Raw genomic sequence first — 14,112 nt, 5'->3', positions numbered from 1 at the left:
TCTGAAGTGGCGTCTGCACAATCCACACTTGTTCCTGTGTTACTGGGGCTCAGTCAAGTCAGTTGATCCCCTGATGTGTGTCCGGCAAGGTCTCCTGCTCTGTCCTCATTCACACTACTAGTAATGGGAATGTGGACAGAGCAGGAGACATTGCCGGATACACATCAGGGGATCAACTGAGGTGACTGAGCCCCAGTAACACAGGAAAAAGTGTGGATTGTGCAGACGCCACTTCTGAGCGGTGGGGTTGGAGGCCAGGGGAAAAACTAGAGACAGTGGAGCCAGAGGCCTAAGTGGAGTACGGTTAAAAATCAGAAGTAGTTTGAATGTGGATGGAGCAGGAGACTTTGCCGTCCACACAGCAGGGGAACAGCTGACGTTACTGAACCCCACTAACACAGGAGCCAGTGTGTTTTTCTCTGTGAAGACGGCACTTCTGAACACCAACTGGCATTGTTGGAGCCCAGGATGAAGCATGGAGCAGGCTGAGGCCTGATGTTTTTGGCATGTGGAGGCAGCAGGAGACTTTGCCGTCCACACAGCAGGGGAACAGCTGACGTTACTGAACCCCACTAACACAGGAGGTAATGTGTTTTTCTCTGTGAAGACGGCACTTCTGAACACCATCTGGCGTTGTTTGAGCCCAGGATGAAGCATGGAGCAGGCTGAGGCCTGATGTTTTTGGCATGTGGAGGCAGCAGGAGACTTTGCCATCCACACAGCAGGGGAACAGCTGACGTTACTGAACCCCACTAACACAGGAGGTAGTGTGTTTTTCTCTGTGAAGACGGCACTTCTGAACACCAACTGGCATTGTTGGAGCCCAGGATCAATCATGCAGCTGGCAGAGGCCAACTTGCAGCAGATTTTATATAGGTTGTAGACTACTACTGATTGTAATCGTGCTCCACTATGGCCTCTGGCTCCACTGTCTCTAGTATTTCCCCTGGCCTCCAACCCCGCCAGTTACAGCTCTGAACTGGCGTCTGCACAATCCACACTTGTTCCTGTGTTACTGGGGCTCAGTCACGTCAGTAGATCCCCTGATGTGTGTCCGGTAAGGTCTCCTGCTCTGTCCTCATTCACACTACTAGTAATGGGAATGTGGACAGAGCAGGAGACATTGCCGGACACACATTAGGGGATCAACGGACGTGACTAAGCCCCAGTAACACAGGAACAAGTGTGGATTGTGCACACGCCACTTCTGAGCAGAAACTGGCGGTGTTGGAGGCCACGGGAAAAGCTAGAGACAGTGGAGCCAGAGGCCTAAGTGGAGCACGGTTAAAAATCAGTAGCAGTTTGAATGTGAATGGAGCAGGAGACATTGCCGTCCACACAGCAGGGGAACAGCTGACGTTACTGAACCCCACTAACACAGGAGGTAGTGTGTTTTTCTCTGTGAAGACGGCACTTCTGAACACCAACTGGCGTTGTTGGAGCCCAGGATCAATCATGCAGCAGGCGGAGGCCAACTTGCAGCAGATTTTATATAGGTTGTAAACTACTACTGATTGTAATCGTGCTCCACTATGGCCTCTGGCTCCACTGTCTCTAGTATTTCCCCTGGCCTCCAACCCCGCCAGTTACAGCTCTGAACTGGCGCCTGCACAATCCACACTTGTTCCTGTGTTACCGGGGCTCAGTCACGTCAGTTGATCCCCTGATGTGTGTCCGGCAAGGTCTCCTGCTCTGTCCTCATTCACACTACTAGTAATGGGAATGTGGACAGAGCAGGAGACATTGCCGGACACACATCAGGGGATCAACTGACGCGACTGAGCCCCAGTAACACAGGAACAAGTGTGGATTGTGCACACGCCACTTCTGAGCAGCAACTGGCGGGGTTGGAGGCCACGGGAAAAGCTAGAGACAGTGGAGCCAGAGGCCTAAGTGGAGCATGGTTAAAAATCAGTAGCAGTTTGAATGTGAATGGAGCAGGAGACTTTGCCGTCCACACAGCAGGGGAACAGCTGACGTTACTGAACCCCACTAACACAGGAGGTAGTGTGTTTTTCTCTGTGAAGACGGCACTTCTGAACACCAACTGGCGTTGTTGGAGCCGAGGATCAATCATGCAGCAGGCTGAGACCTGATGTTTTTGGCATGTGGAGGCAGCAGGAGACATTGCCGTCCACACAGCAGGGGAACAGCTGATGTTACTGAACCCCACTAACACAGGAGGTAGTGTGTTTTTCTCTGTGTAGACGGCACTTTTGAACACCAACTGGTGTTGTTGGAGCCCAGGATGAAGCATGGAGCAGGCTGAGGCCTGATGTTTTTGTCATGTGAAGGCAGCAGGAGACTTTGCCGTCCACACAGCAGGGGAACAGCTGACGTTACTGAACACCACTAACACAGGAGGTAGTGTGTTTTTCGCTGTGTAGACGGCACTTCTGAACACCAACTGGCGTTGTTGGAGCCCAGGATCAATCATGCAGCAGGCTGAGGCCTTTTGTTTTTGGCATGTGGAGGCAGCAGGAGACATTGTCATCCACACAGCAGGGGAACAGCTGACGTTACTGAACCCCACTAACACAGGAGGTAGTGTGTTTTTGTCTGTGAAGACGGCACTTCTGAACACCAACTGGCGTTGTTGGAGCCCAGGATCAATCATGCAGCAGGCGGAGGCCAACTTGCAGCAGATTTTATATAGGTTGTAGACTACTACTGATTGTAATCGTGCTCCACTATGGCCTCTGGCTCCACTGTCTCTAGTATCTCCCCTGGCCTCCAACCCCGCCAGTTACAGCTCTGAACTGGCGTCTGCACAATCCACACTTGTTCCTGTGTTACTGGGGCTCAGTCACGTCAGTTGATCCCCTGATGTGTGTCTGGCAAGGTCTCCTGCTCTGTCCTCATTCACACTACTAGTAATGGGAATGTGGACAGAGCAGGAGACATTGCCGGACACATATCAGGGGATCAACTGACGTGACTGAGCCCCAGTAACACAGGAACAAGTGTGGATTGTGCACACGCCACTTCTGAGCAGCAACTGGTGGGGTTGGAGGCCAGGGGAAAAACTAGAGACAGTGGAGCCAGAGGCCTAAGTGGAGCACGGTTAAAAATCAGTAGTAGTTTGAATGTGGATGGAGCAGGAGACTTTGCTGTCCACACAGCAGGGGAGCAGCTGGCGTTACTGAACCCCACTAACACAGGAGCTAGTGTTTTTCTCTGTGCAGACAACACTTCTGTGTGACAACTGGCTGTGTTGAAGCCCAGGGATTAAAGTTCAAGTGGTAGAAACATGAACACAACAGGAGACCTGGATACTGTTGCCAACCAATTATTTATTCGGGAAGAGGACTGGCAAATTCTGGCGAGATCCAGGCCTTGTTCATTTTCAGAAAAGTAAGCCGGTCAACGTTATCAGAAGATAGTCGCGTGCGACGGTCTGTTAGTACACCACCTGCAGCACTAAAGACGTGTTCCGATAATACACTGGCAGCAGGGCAAGCCAGCACCTCCAATGCATACTGGCTAAGCTCTGGCCTTGTATCCAGCTTAGAGACCCAAAACTTGAAGGGGGAAGAGCCATCTGGGAGTACACTGACAGGGCAAGACATGTAGTCTGTCACCATCTGACGGAAACGTTGCCTCCTGCTGACTGGAGACGTCTATGATGGTGCAGACAATTGTGGCGGACACACAAAACTTTACCACATTTGGGCCATAGTGGTCTTGCCTTGTGCTGAGGCGCTGCCTCTGCTCCCTCTTTGTGCCGAGTTTCCTCCACTGCCTCGATGCACAGAGCTGCTTTGTAAAGCACTAGCACCACTGCTGTCGGGTGGAATGGAAAACATGATGGACTGCACCAGTGTGTCTTGGTACTCCCGCAGTTTACGCTCCCGGTTCAACGGTGGTATGAGGCTTTGTAAGTTGTCCCGGTAGCGAGGATCTAGGAGGGTGTACACCCAATAATCAGTCGTGTTGAGAATGTGGGCGATGACGCGGTCGTTTCTCAGGCACTGCAGCATGAAATCAACCATGTGCTACAGACTCCCAACTGCCAAAGAAACGCTGTCCCCTGCTTGAGGCGTCATCTCTGCCTGCTCTGCATCACCCCACCCTCGCTGTACATACCGACTAGAGCATTGTGTACCTCCCTCCTCTGGAGAGATGTCTTCCTCCTCCATCGACTCCTCCTCATCCTCCTCACAAAGTGTCCCCTGCCTAGGCCTTTGTGAGGAATCACGTAGTGCAGACTGTCCAGAAGCAGATCGCATTTGGGACTCCTCATCCTCCACCTCTTCCAAAACCTCCTCCCTCCTCCCTTACTGCTTGCAGTGTTTTTTGAAGCAGGCAGATAAGGGGGATAGTCATGCTGACTAGTGCATCATCTGCACTCGCCATCCGCGTGGAATCACCGAAGGCAAGCAAAACGAGGCAGATGTCCTTCATAGAGGCCCACTCAGTGGTGCTGAAGTGTGACCGGCGCACAGTGCGACTTGTTTGCGCCTGATGCAGATGGTACTCCATGACTGCTGCCTGCTGCTCACACAACCGCTCCAACATATGTAACGTTGAATTCCACCTGGTGGGTAGGTCACATATGATGCGATGTTCCGGAAGGCGTAATCGGCGCTGCAGCGCAGCAAGGCGCAATCTTGCCGTGCTGGAATGCCGCAAGTGAGCGCACTCTATGTGGACCTTGTGCAGCAGTGCATCAAGATCCGGATAGTCCCTCAGAAAGCTCTGCACGACCAAGTTCAGCACATGAGCCAGACATGGGATGTGAGTAAGGTTGCCTAGGCCAATAGCTGCCACCAGATTTCGGCCATTGTCACACACTACCAAGCCCGGCTGGAGATTCACTGGCACAAACCACATGTCGCTCTCCTGCTTGATGGCATTCCAGAGCTCCTGCGCTGTGTGGCTTCGATTCCCCAAAGAAATTAATTTTATTACGGCCTGTTGACGTTTGGCCACGACTGTGCTCATATCGGTCGTAACAGGCTCCTGCTGCACTGTTTCTGAGGAACTTGAGTAGGAGGAGGAGTCAATGTGTACAGACTGGATTCCTGCAATCCGTGGAGTTGGCAGAACACGTACAGCGCCACTCTCCAGATCTGTACCCGGCTCCACAACATTGACCCAATGGGCAGTGAGGGAAAGGTATCGTCCCTGTCCATGGTTACTGGTCCACGCATCGGTGGTCAGGTGGACCTTGCTACTGACGGCATTTAGTAGCGCATGTTTTATTTTTCCCTCCACATGCTTTTGCAGGGCAGGGACGGCTCGCCTGCTGAAATAAAAGCGGCTCGGCATGGTGTATTGTGGGACTGCCAAAGCCATGAAGTCCCGGAAGGTGTCAGTCTCCACCAGCCTGAATGAGAGCATTTCAAGTGCCAGTAGTTTGGCAATGCCAACATTCAGAGCCTGTGCTCGGGGATGGTTTGCCGAGTATGGCCACCTTTTATCCCATGCCTGTGCTACCGATGGCTGTTTTGTGGCCTGGGAGTGTGAGGATGACTGGGAACGTGGTACTGTGGGTGGAATGTCACTGGGTCTCTGGACAACAGTGCCAGAGGTTCTTCCTTGGCGATCCTGTGAGGAAGCCGAACCAGCTGTGTGTAAGATGGAGGAAGAGGCCCCAACACGAGCTGAAGAGGTGGTAGGTGGTGCTGTACGTTGGCCTACGTCTTCAGTGTGTCTGTGAAACTCCACCTCGTGCTTGGTCCGCACATGTTTCCACATATTAGTGGTATTGAGGTTGCTGATATTTTTCCCTCTTTTGACTCTGATGACACAGCTTGCATTTGACAAAGCAAATGTGATCTGCAACTGAGTCAAAAAAGGACCACGCACTGCAAGTCTTGGGAGCGCCCGTTTTGCCTTTTGAAAGAGGAATGCTCCTAACGGGTGCTGAAGTGGAGGCTACAGGCAACCAAGTCTGCCCCCTCCCTCTCCTTCTGTTATGGCCGTTAGGGGAATCTCTTCCTCAGAGCTGCTCCCACCACCTTCCTGTTCCTCACGCCATGATGGGTCAAGGACCTCATCATCTACACTCCCCTCTTCAAATACCTGCTTCTCCTGGGTTGTCTCGCCAGAACCGTACGCACCAGAAAGTGGCACCTGAGTCTCGTCATCATTTGATGCGTACTGAGGTGTGCTGACCATAGGCACTGGTCCACCCGCCTCTTCAGATTCCGAGGGACAAAGAAGTTGCGCATCACTGCATACTCCCTCTTCTTCACATTCTTGAATGCTGCTTGGCTGGCCCCCTCTTTCCAAGCCAACAGATTCAGAGAACAGAAGTAGAGACTGTGATGGCTCCTGTCCAGGGCTCTCTGACTGCCTGGGCACTTTGGTAGGTGGTGAAGAGACAGATGGTTGCTCTTCGGTGCTCTGGCCCTGAGAGGATGTGGAAGTCATTGAAGTCGATGCGTTAGCTGCCATCCATCTGACAACGGCTTCAATTTGTTCCTCCCTCAGCAGTGGGGTACGGCGAGGTCCTACAAAGCTGCACATAAAGGACTGTTGCCTGCTAAAACTGGGGGATGCTGACTCACTGGTGCCCGCAGCAGGCACAGAATCCCCACGTCCTCTCCCTGCAGAATTCCCACATCCTCTCCCTGCAGAATCCCCACGTCCTCTCCCTGCTAAAACTCCATGCCCACGCCCACGTGCCTTACTCCCTGCCTTCTTCATCTTGCTAGACTGATAAAGATAGGCAGAAAAGTACAAAGGGGGGGCTTAGTGTGCTTATTCCTGAACAGCTGGTAACAGGTATAAGAAACACTAATTTTATGAAGTGTGTGTGTGGACTACACTTTAATAGGAGATAATGTGGCCTATTAGTGTTGAGCATTCCGATACCGCAAGTATCAGGTATCGGCCGATATTAGCTGTATCGGAATTCCGATACTTAGTTCCGATACTTTTTTCATATCAAATACCGGAATCGGAAGTTCCCATAATGCTAGGAGCCCGCTCGATTTGATTCAGCCAATGGGGATCCTCAGAAGTGTGGGCATATCCTGTTAGGCATGTAGGCATGTTAACTACTGACATGGCTGTGATTGGCTGCTGAAATGATGTCATGATGCACTATAAAAAGCGCTGCAGCCGCCATTTCTGGTCGCTCTGCTGTGAATTCAGTTAGGGACAGGCTGCAGTTGAAGACTGTGAGGGACAGTTAGAAATAGCGATTCTAAAAACAATATTGTGCTTTATCCAGGCTACACAAACCACCACTGTAGCTTGCTTTTCCCTAGCAGCGCTGTTTTCACAGCTGTCTGCAAGGGCTGTGTGAGTGCAGACCCACGCTGTGTAGTGTGTCCTGCAGGCACGTCTGCTTGTAGGCTGGCCAGCGTGTGTCTCTGCCTCATACACATTTTTCTTTTATTGCTGCTTTTTTTTTCTCCTGTATAGTGTGCTTCCATACGTATCCATATACGTTGGTTGCAAACACTAAAGGAGTGGACAGCGGAGCCTTTCAGCAGCCTTTCAGTGCTATAGCCCATTTCTCTGCACTGTTTTTGGCTGTCTGATAGGTCTCTCTGTGTGTGAGTGCAGCTCACGTTGCAGTGTGTTCTACAGCCACCGCTAGCTGTAGTCCGCTCAGCGTGTGTCACTGCCTCATACATAGTCCTTTTTTTGCAGCAAATTTAGCCAGATTTTTGCTCCTATATTAGTGTGCTTCCAACCGCATCCTTTGTCATTGGTTGGTTGCAAACACTATATAGGATTAGATAGAGGAGCCTTTTTGCTGGCTTGTGCCCTTCAGGGCCAGCCAGGCTAGTATCACCCTATTTTTTGGAGCCTCATCAATTGCATTGTAGGTTAGCTTCCTGCATTGTAATCGCTCCAAAAAGTTTGTGATACTATAGCTTTCAAACTTTGGTCACATCCTTTCCTTTCCCCCCACCCAAAAAAAAAAAGGAAATAAAGTTCACCAAACACTTCACTTTACAGTTGTCTAGGCCACATTAGATCATATTAAAGTGTAGTACACACACTCTTAGCCAAATTAGTGTTTCTTATACTGGTTAGCAGGTGTTCAGGAATAAGAACACTAAGCCACCCCTTTTTTACTTTTCTGCCTATCTTTATCAGTCTACCAAGATGAAGAAGGCAGGGAGTAAGGCACGTGGTCGTGGCCGTGGAGTTTCAGCAGGGAGAGGACGGGGGGATTCAGCAGGGAGAGGACGTGGGGATTCGGTATCTGCTGCGGCCACCAGTGACCCGGCATCCCCCACTTTTACCAGGCAACAGTCCTTCATGCGCAGCTTTGTAGGACCTCGCCGTACCCCACTGCTGCGTGACGAACAAATTGAAGCCGTTGTCGGATGGATGGCAGCTAACACATCCACTTCAATGACTTCCGCATCCTCCCAAGGCCAGAGCACTGAAGAGCAACCATCTGTCTCTTCACCACCTGCCAAATTGCCCAGGCAGTCTGAGAGCCCTGGACAGGAGCCATCTCAATCTTTACTTCTGTTCTCAGAATCTGTTGGCTTGGAAAGAGGTGGCCAGCCAAGCAGCATTCTAGAGCGTGAAGAAGAGGGAGTATGCAGTGATGCGCAACTGCTTTGTCCCTCTGAATCTGAAGAGGCGGGTGGGCCAGTGCCTATGGTCAGCACACCTCAGTATGCATCAGATGATGATGAGACTCAGTTGCTAATTTCTGGTGCGTACGGTGCTGGCGAGACAACCCAGGACCAGCCGGTGCTTGAAGAGGGGAGTGGAGATGATGAGGTCCTTGACCCATCATGGCGTCAGCCACAGGAAGGTGGTGGGAGCAGCTCTGAGGAAGAGATTCCCCGAACGGCCAAAAGAGGAGGGAGAGGGCGGGGGCAGACTTGGTTGCCTGTAGGCTCCACTTTGGGACAAGTAAGGAGCAATCCTCTTCCAAAACACAAAACGGGCGCTCCCAGGACTTGCAGTGCGTGGTCTTTTTTTTGACACAGTTGCAGATGACATTTGCTTTGTCAAATGCAAGCTGTGTCATCAGAAAGTGAAACGAGGGAAAAATGTGACCAACCTCAATACCACAAATATGTGGAAACATGTGCGTACCAAGCACGAGGTGGAGTTACACAGACACACTGAAGATGTAGGCCAACCTTCAGCAGCACCTACCACCTCTTCAGCTCGTGTTGGGGCCTCTTCCTCCAGCTCACACACAGCTGGTTCGGCTTCCTCACTGGAACGCCATGGAAGAACCTCTGCCACTGTTGTCCAGAGACCCAGTGAAATTCCACCCACTGATCCACGTTCTCAGTCATCAGCACACTCCCATGCCACTCACCAGCAATCGATAGCACAGGCATGGGAGAAAAAGCGGCCATACTCGGCAAACCATCCCCGAGCACTGGCTCTGAATGCCGGCATTGCCAAACTACTGGCCCTTGAGATGCTGTCATTCAGGCTGGTGGAGACTGACACCTTCCGGAACTTTATGTCTTTGGCAGTTCCACAATACAATGTGCCCAGCCGCTTTTATTTCAGCAGGCAAGCTGTCCCTGCCCTGCAAAAGCATGTGGAGGGAAAAATTAAAAATGCGCTACTAAATGCCGTCAGTAGCAAGGTCCACCTGACCACCGATGCGTGGACCAGTAGCCATGGACAGGGACGATACCTTTCCCTCACTGCCCATTGGGTCAATGTTGTGGAGCCGGGTACAGATCTGGAGAGTGGCTCTGTACGTATTCTGCCAACTCCAAGGATTGCAGGAATGCAGTCTGTACATATTGAGTCCTCCTCCTACTCTAGTTCCTCGGAATCAGCACTGCGTGAGCCTGTTAGGCCAGATATGAGCACAGGTGTGGCCAAACGTCAACAGGCCGTCCTTAAATTAATTTCTTTGGGGAATCGGAGCCACACAGCACAGGAGCTCTGGAATGCCATCAAGCAGGAGAGAGATGTGTGGTTTGTGCCAGCGAATCTCCAGCCAGGTTTGGTAGTGAGTGACAATGGCTGAAATCTAGTGGCAGCTCTGGGCCTAGGCAACCTCACTCACATACCATGTCTGGCACACGTGCTCAATTTGGTCATGCAGAGCTTTCTGAGGGACTATCCGGATCTTGATGCACTGCTGCACAAGGTTCGCCTAGAGTGTGCTCACTTGCGGCGTTCCAGCATGGCAAGATCGCGCATTGCATCTCTGCAATGCCGATTCTGCCTGCCAGAACATCGCATCATATGTGACCTCCCCACCAGGTGGAATTCAACGTTACATATGTTGGAGCGGTTGTGTGAGCAGCAGGCAGCAGTAATGGAGTACCAGCTGCATCAGGCGCAAACAAGTCGCACTGTGCGCCGGACACACTTCACCACCACTGAGTGGGCCACTATGAGGGACATCTGCCAAGTTTTGCGTGCCTTCGATGACTCCACGCGGATGGCCAGTGCAGATGATGCACTAATCAGCATGACTGTCCCCCTCATCTGTCTGCTTCAAAAAACCTTACAAGCACTAAGTGAGGAGGTTTTTGAAGAGGTCGAGGATGAGCAGTCAGAAATGCCATCTGCTTCTGGCAAGTCTGCGCAACGTGCTTCCACACAAAGGCCCAGGCAGGGGACACTTAGTGAGGAGGATGACGAGGAGTCAATGGAGGAGGAGGAACACATCTCTCCAGAGGAGGGAGGTACACAAGACTCTAGTAGTCAGTGTGTACAGCGAGGGTGGGGTGATGCTGAGCAGGCAGAGATGCTGCCTCAAGCTGGGGACAGCGTTTCCGGTCCAGTTGGCAGTCTGCAGCACATGGTTGATTTCATGCTGCAGTGCTTGTTAAATGACCGCCGCATCGCCAACATTCTCCACACGGCTGATTATTGGGTGTACACCCTCCTAGATCCTCGCTACCGGGACAACTTACAAAGCCTCATACCACAGTTGAACCGGGAGCGAAAAATGCGGGAGTACCAAGAAACACTTGTGCAGGCCATCATGTTCTCCATTCCCCCCACAAGTGTTGCTGGTAGTGCTTTTCAAAGCAGCCATGTGGGTAGAGGCAGTGGAGGAAGCTCTGCACAAAGAGGTAGCAGAGGCAGTGCCGCAGGACAAGGCAAGGCCAGTATGGCCCAAATGTGGAAAAGTTTTGTGGGACCGCCACAAACGGCTACACAATCACAGACGGCTCCAGTCAGCAGGAGGCAACGTTTCCGTCAGATGGTGACAGACTACTTGTCGTGCCCTGTTAGTGTTCTCCCAGACGGCTCTTCCCCGTTCAAGTATTGGGTCTCTAAGCTGGATACATGGCCAGAGCTTAGCCAGTATGCATTGGAGGTGCTGGCTTGCCCTGCTGCCAGTGTATTATCGGAACACGTCTTTAGTGCTGCAGGTGGTGTGGTAACAGACCGTCGCACGCGACTATCCGCCGATAATGTTGACCGGCTTACTTTTGTGAAAATGAACAAGGCCTGGATCTCACCTGAATTTGCCAGTCCTCTTCCAGAATAAATAATTGGCTGGCAACAGGATCCAGGTCTCCTGTTGTGTTCATGTTTCTATGACCTGAACTTTATTTCCTGGGCTACAGCAACGCCTGTTGTTGCTCAGAAGTGCTGTCCGCACAGACAAAACACTCGCTCATGTGTAAGTGGGGTTCGGTAACGTCAGCTGTTCCCCTGATGTGTGTACGGCAAACTCTCCTGCTGCCTACAACTTCTGACTACCTCTGATTTAATATGTTCTCTGATTTGCCCTCTGTCTCCACTCTGTTTTGAGTATTTCCTCCGGCCTACAACACCGCCTGTTTCTGCTCTCAAGTGCCGTCTGCGCAATCCACACTTGTTCCTGTGGTATCTGGGTCCTGTAACATCTGCTCATCTCCAGAGTTGAGCACGGCAATGTCTCCTGCTTTGTCTACATTCCCACTACTTGTAGTGGAAATGTGGACAGAGCAGGAGACATTTCCTGACTCACCTCTAGGGAGAAGCTGCTGTTACAGAACCCCAGTAACACAGGAACAAGTGTGGGTTGTGCAGACGGCATTTCAGAGCAGCAACTGGCGTGGTTGGAAGCCAGCGGAAATACTCGAAACAGAGTGAAGACAGAGGCCTAATTGGAGTACGTTGACAGTTAGTAGTAGTCTAGAAACAATCACAAACTGCCACCAAGTAGGCCTCGGCCTACTACCTGATTTTCCCTGTGCTCCGACACTGCCAGTTGGTGCTCAGAAGTGCTGTCCGCACAGACAAAACACTCGCTCATGTGTAAGTGGGGTCCGGTAACGTCAGCTGATCCCCTGCTGTGTGTACGGCAAATTCTCCTGCTGCCTACAACTTCTGACTACCTCTGATTTAATATGTTCTCTGATTTGCCCTCTGTCTCCACTCTGTTTTGAGTATTTCCTCCGGCCTACAACAACGCCTGTTTCTGCTCTCAAGTGCCGTCTGCACAATCCACACTTGTTCCTGTGGTACCTGGGTCCTGTAACATCTGCTCATCTCCAGAGTTGAGCATGGCAATGTCTCCTGCTTTGTCTACATTCCCACTACTTGTAGTGGAAATGTGGACAGAGCAGGAGACATTGCCTGACTCACCTCTAGGGAGAAGCTGCTGTTACAGAACCCCAGTAACACAGGAACAAGTGTGGGTTGTGCAGACGGCATTTCAGAGCAGCAACTGGCGTGGTTGGAAGCCAGCGGAAATACTCGAAACAGAGTGAAGACAGAGGCCTAATTGGAGTACGTTGACAGTTAGTAGTAGTCTAGAAACAATCGCAAACTGCCACCAAGTAGGCCTCGGCCTACTACCTGATTTTCCCTGGGCTCCGACACCGCCAGTTGGTGCTCAGAAGTGCTGTCCACACAGAAAAACACACTTGTTCATGTGAAAGTGGGGTTCGGTAACGTTAGCTGATCCCCTGCTGTGTGTATGGCAAAGTGTCCTGCTCCCTCCACAGTCAAACAACCTCAGATTTACACCTGGCTCCAAGTAGGCCTCGGCCTACTACCTCATTTTCCCTGGGCTCCGACAACGCCAGTTGGTGCTCGGAAGTGCTGTCCACACAGAAAAACACACTCGTTCATGTGAAAGTGGGGTTCGGTAACGTCAGCTGATCCCCTGCTGTGTGGCGGGCAAACTGCTGCTGACTCCAAATTTTAGCTACTTCAGATTTAAACATTCTCTGATTTGGCCTCTGTCTCCACTCTGTCTCTAGTATTTCCCCTGACCTCCAACACCGCCAGTTCCTGCTCACAGTTGCCGTCCACGCATTCCACACGTGTTCCTGTGTTACTGGGGTTCTGTTACGTCAGCAGATCCCCCAATGTGTGTCCGCCACTGTCTCCTGCGCTGTCCACCTTCCCACTGCAAGCGGTGGGAATGTGGACAGAGCAGGAGACAGTGGCAGACACACATCAGGGGATCTGCTGACATTACAGAATCCCAGTAACATAGGAACACGTGTGGATTGGTCAGACGGCTACTGTACGCATAAACTGGTGGTGTTGGTGGTCACGTGAAATCCTGGAAACAGAGTGGAGACAGATGCCTAATTGGAGCACGTTGACAGCCTGTTGTAGCCTACAAACAATCTAAAACTGCCACCAAGTAGGCCTCGGCCTGCACCCTGGTTCTCCCTGGGCTCCAACAATGCTAGTTGGTGCTCGGAAGTGCTGTCCACACAGAAAAACACACTCGTTCATGTGAAAGTGGGGGTCAGTAACGTCAGCTGATCCCCTGCTGTGTGGAGGGCAAAGTGTCCTGCTCCCTCCAAAGTCAAAATACCTCAGCTTTACACCTGGCTCCTAGTAGGCCTCGGCCTGCACACTGGTTCTCCCTGGGCTCCAACAACGCTAGTTGGTGCTCGGAAGTGCTGTCCACACAGAAAAACACACTCGTTCATGTGAAAGTGGGGTTCGTTAATGTCAGCTGATCCCCTGCTGTGTGGAGGGCAAAGTGTCCTGCTCCCTCCAAAGTCAAAATACCTCAGCTTTGCACCTGGCTCCTAGTAGGCCTCGGCCTGCACCATGATTGTCCCTGGGTTTCAACAACGCTAGTTGGTGCTCGGAAGTGCTGTCCACACAGAAAAACACACTCGTTCATGTGAAAGTGGGGTTCGGTAACGTCAGCTGATCCCCTGCTGTGTGGAGGGCAAACTGCTGCTGCCTCCAAATTGTAACTACTTCAGATTTAAACATTCTCTGATTTGGCCT

The 14,112-nt window shown here is 51.6% G+C and overlaps 1 protein-coding gene across 1 annotated transcript in view; it reads right to left on the bottom strand.

The window, feature by feature from the left end:
- Positions 1-14,112, bottom strand: part of ANKRD33B (ankyrin repeat domain 33B) — a 1,334,158-nt gene that overhangs the window by 831,180 nt on the left and 488,866 nt on the right. The window lies entirely within an intron of this gene.

This window comes from Dendrobates tinctorius, unplaced genomic scaffold (assembly GCF_039654945.1).
Source record: "Dendrobates tinctorius isolate UK_male_01 unplaced genomic scaffold, ASM3965494v1 ptg000100l, whole genome shotgun sequence".
NCBI lineage: Eukaryota > Metazoa > Chordata > Amphibia > Anura > Dendrobatidae > Dendrobates > Dendrobates tinctorius.
The sequence above is the reverse complement of the archived record's forward strand: the minus strand, read 5'-3'. Positions and strand labels throughout refer to the sequence as shown.